At 38.8% G+C, this 4023-nt stretch overlaps 1 protein-coding gene across 1 annotated transcript in view; it reads right to left on the bottom strand.

The window, feature by feature from the left end:
- Window positions 1-4023, bottom strand: part of LOC108789240 (protein diaphanous homolog 3-like) — a 127459-nt gene that overhangs the window by 73599 nt on the left and 49837 nt on the right. The gene's annotated exons all lie outside the window — the stretch shown is intronic.

Raw genomic sequence — 4023 nt, 5'->3', positions numbered from 1 at the left:
TATATATATATATACACACATACATATACATACATATATATACATACATACATACATACATACACATACATACTAGGCAAAGTTGGCTTTCAATTGGTGATCATACTAAAACGGCATGTTCTTGTTAGCAGCAGAATAGCAACTATAAATATCATATTAAAGATTTGAAGCTCTGCCAAGTGATTGTTAACTTTTAATTGTATATTTAGAAACAGCTTGCAACTTTCTACAGAGGGCAACTTGTATTTAAGGTTTTGTGGTCCTTTAAATGAACAAAAAGGCACTTGTCAACAGTGACAACTGTTGCAAATCTTTATGAGAAACACATTTTGTGAATTTGCTGCATAGACAATAAATCTACTGTGTGGGAAAACCAACTGGGATGAGTCATATATATGGGAAGCAGTTTTACGATTGCCAGCCTCCAAGGCCTTTACTACAATTACAATTTCACGCTTTGAAGTCAAATTTCCTATTCACCTAGTGTTTCTGGTACAGAAACCACAAATGCATTTTGATTTGCGGTTTTATGACCCATGATACTTCTGACTATAATACAAACATTTCTGCTTTTTGACAATGCAGGCAGAGGCTATGCAAATTATTCCTAAGGCTTTGTGGAAAAAATGGGTCTAGCTATATTAACAGCATCAATTAAAGTGAAGCCATGAGTAAAGCTGTAATCTGGCAAACCTGAGATTCCCACCTAGCACTGTTCACGATTATTGCCAAAATCCTGGCCTGGAACTTTTACTAGCCAAGCAATAGCAAGGGCCTCAGAACCAGTAATCAGACATTCTGCCAAATTTGCTTTAAAGTGGACCTTCACACTAAAACAGCATTGCTCCCCCTCAACAATGTAAAAAAGGTTTTTGGGGGGGTTTTTTTGTTTGTTTATATTCATATTTTTTTTATGCGTGACCCCTGCATCCATGTTCAATTAGGCAAGAATGGCATATAAGCTTCCTCCTGCAGCCTCCAGAGATAGTGAATCCTGCTTCCATTACCAAAATTCTACAATATCTCACAGTCATTGGGGGGCCAGCTGCATAAACTAGGAAGAGAAAGCAAGTTGCTCATGTACAAGAGGAAAACAGCAGCGCAGGTCAGGACCTGTAGTAACAAATCAGTGCAAGTGTTGGTCTACTTGGTTTGTAAGTATATATACAGCATAAAAAAAGAGCACCAAAGGCAACAGACTCATGGACTCTAATGTTTTGGGTAGAAGTTCCACTTTAGCTTCATGCCAATTAAACAATAACAATTTAGAAAGTAGAGGTTGATAATTCCTAGGTAACCTGTTGAAGGTGCACCGTCTGTTTTTCTCTATCAGTTCATCAGTGTTATGGATAGCCTCATTGATCAGCAGGAACACAAGAAGTGTTGGGTGTAGCCTACAAGCCAAGATGCATTGTGCAGATACATGGTACGGTTTATGTGACTATAGACAACTCCACCTATGTTCTGAATAGCCATTTTAAAGACTAACTGAATTGGATTAATTTTAACATGTAGTTTCAAATAAAGATACGTTTTTAATATGCTTATGGTGTGTGGCAAACTACTACTTTCTCTAGAGAAAACAAACACTTATAGAAAGGTGTCAGATGGCACCATCTTGGTCAATATAGAAACTGAAGTCCCATTTGACTTAGTAGGCACCACATTTAAACTCTGGTTATATTTGTATCCAATGGGTCCTCTGCCACACATTGATGTCACCCTACAAAAGATGTAGTGGGCTGTGCATAAATGAAGTAGGCCCAACCTAACTGAAAGGCAAGTACAGTGAGGAAAATAGTTATTTGATCCCCTGCAGATTTTGTAAGTTTGCCCACTTACAAAGAAATGAAAGGTCTATAATGTTTATCATAGGTATATTTTAAATGATAGAGACGGAATATCAACCCAAAATCCAGAAAAAAAACACATGATACAAATGTTAAAAATTGAGTTGCAGTTCAGCGAGTATAAAAAGTATTTCCTCCAAGCAAATCATGACTTAGTACTTGGTGGAGAAATCCTTGTTGGCAAGCACAGAGGTAAGATGTTTCTTGTAGTTGGTTACCAGGTTTGCACACATCTCAGGAGGGATTTGGTCCAGACTTCTTTACAGATCTTCTCTAAATCCTTGAGGTTTCTTGGTTGTCACTTGGCAACTCGAAGTTTCGGCTCCCTCCATAAATTTTCTATAGGATTAGGGTGTGGAGAATGGCTAGGCCACAACATGACCTTAATGTACTTCTTCTTGAGCCACTGCTTTGTTGCCTTGGCTGTATGTTTTGGGTCATTGTCATGCTGAAAGACCCATCCACAATCCATCCAACCATCTTCAGTGTTCTGGCTGAGGGAAGGAGGTTCTCATCTAAGATTTTACAATACATGGCCCCGTCCATTGGCTCCTCAATGCGGCAAAGTCGGCCTGTACCTTTAGCAGAGAAACAGCCCCAAAGCATAATGTTTCCACCTCAGTGCTAGACTGTAGGGATGGTGTTCCTAGGGTCATTGTCAGCATTTTTCTTCCTCCAAACATGGTGAGCCTAGTTAATGCCAAAGAGCTCAATGTTGGTATCATCTGACCACAGCACTTTCTCCCAACCCTTCTCTGAATCATTTAGCTGTTCATTGGCAAACTTCAGACGGGCCATGTGTCTTCTTGAGGAGGGGGACCTTGCAGGCGCTGCAGGATCTCAATCCATTAGCGGTGTATTGTGTTACCAATGGTTTGTTTGGCGACTATGGTCCCAACTGCCTTGAGATCATTCACAAGCTCCTCCCATCTAGTTCTGGGCTCATCCCTTACTTTTCTCATGATCATCCTTACCCCATGAGGAGAAATCCTGCATGGAGCTCCAGACCAAGGGCAATTGATGGTTATTTTGTATTCCTTCCATTTGCGAATAATCGCTCCAACAGTTATTTTCTCACCAAGCTTTTTGCTGATAGTCTTGTAGCCCATTCCAGCCTTGTGCAGGTCTACAATCTTGTCCCTAACGTTCTTTGACAGCTCTTTGGTCTTGCCTGTGGTGGTGAGGTTTGAATAGAATAAAGATATTCTGTGGACATAACCACAGAATATACATAATATACATAACGCGTTGTCGTTAGGAGCACCTTCTTACATTGACAGGACTAATCTGTTTACCACGTAGCCAGTCTGTGGGAGCCAGAATTATTGTTGGTTGGTAGGGGATCAAATACTTATTTTACTCACTAAACTGCAACACAATTTATAACATTTGTATCATGTGTTTTTTTCTGGATTTTTAGTTGATATTTGTGCGTTGATCATTTAAAATACACCTATGATCAAAATTATAAACCTTTCATTTATTCGTAAGTGGGCAAACTTACAAAATCTGCATGGGATCAAATAATTATTTTCTGTATAATTAGTCGGTTATTGTTGGTTTAAAACTAGTGAATAGCAAAAGACAAGGGAAGACCAGCTCAATCCAGGGTTTAGGCTCAGTATACCCCCTAGTGCCCCATCCATCATTTTAGAATGGCGCTCTTAATAGCAGGTATTTGTTCAAGCACTGCTTTAAAATAGCACCAGGAATCAACGACTTTCTGTAGGTCCTGGCAAGAGTTCAGGCAGGAGTGTATATGACATTTGCGTTCAATGTTCGCATCAGTAATTGCAATGTCATTTGAATTTTTAGTGATCGCATACCTGCAATAAAGTTTCTATCCTGCTAATATGTGCCTTCGTCAACTAATATTTGCCTATATTGTTAGTGTGTGTCACAATTCAGCATTAAAAAAGGGAAAGGTCTCCTAAAAAATGCATACACTCACTTCCCTTTGAGCCTTACCATTTTGCTACATTACATAAAAGTCCCACTAATGTAACTAATTTTACATCAGCCGGAGAAGATTTTATCTTGGGGAAAATATGTGGGGATGCCCAACTGATGTAAATGCTGTCTGGAGAAAAATTATAGGAAAAGGTTTGTGTGTGTACATATATATCTTGTTTATGACAGAATATATATATATATATATATATATATATATATA

Source organism: Nanorana parkeri, unplaced genomic scaffold (genome assembly GCF_000935625.1).
Source record: "Nanorana parkeri isolate BGI_ZX_2015 unplaced genomic scaffold, ASM93562v1 scaffold381, whole genome shotgun sequence".
NCBI lineage: Eukaryota > Metazoa > Chordata > Amphibia > Anura > Dicroglossidae > Nanorana > Nanorana parkeri.
The sequence above is the reverse complement of the archived record's forward strand: the minus strand, read 5'-3'. Positions and strand labels throughout refer to the sequence as shown.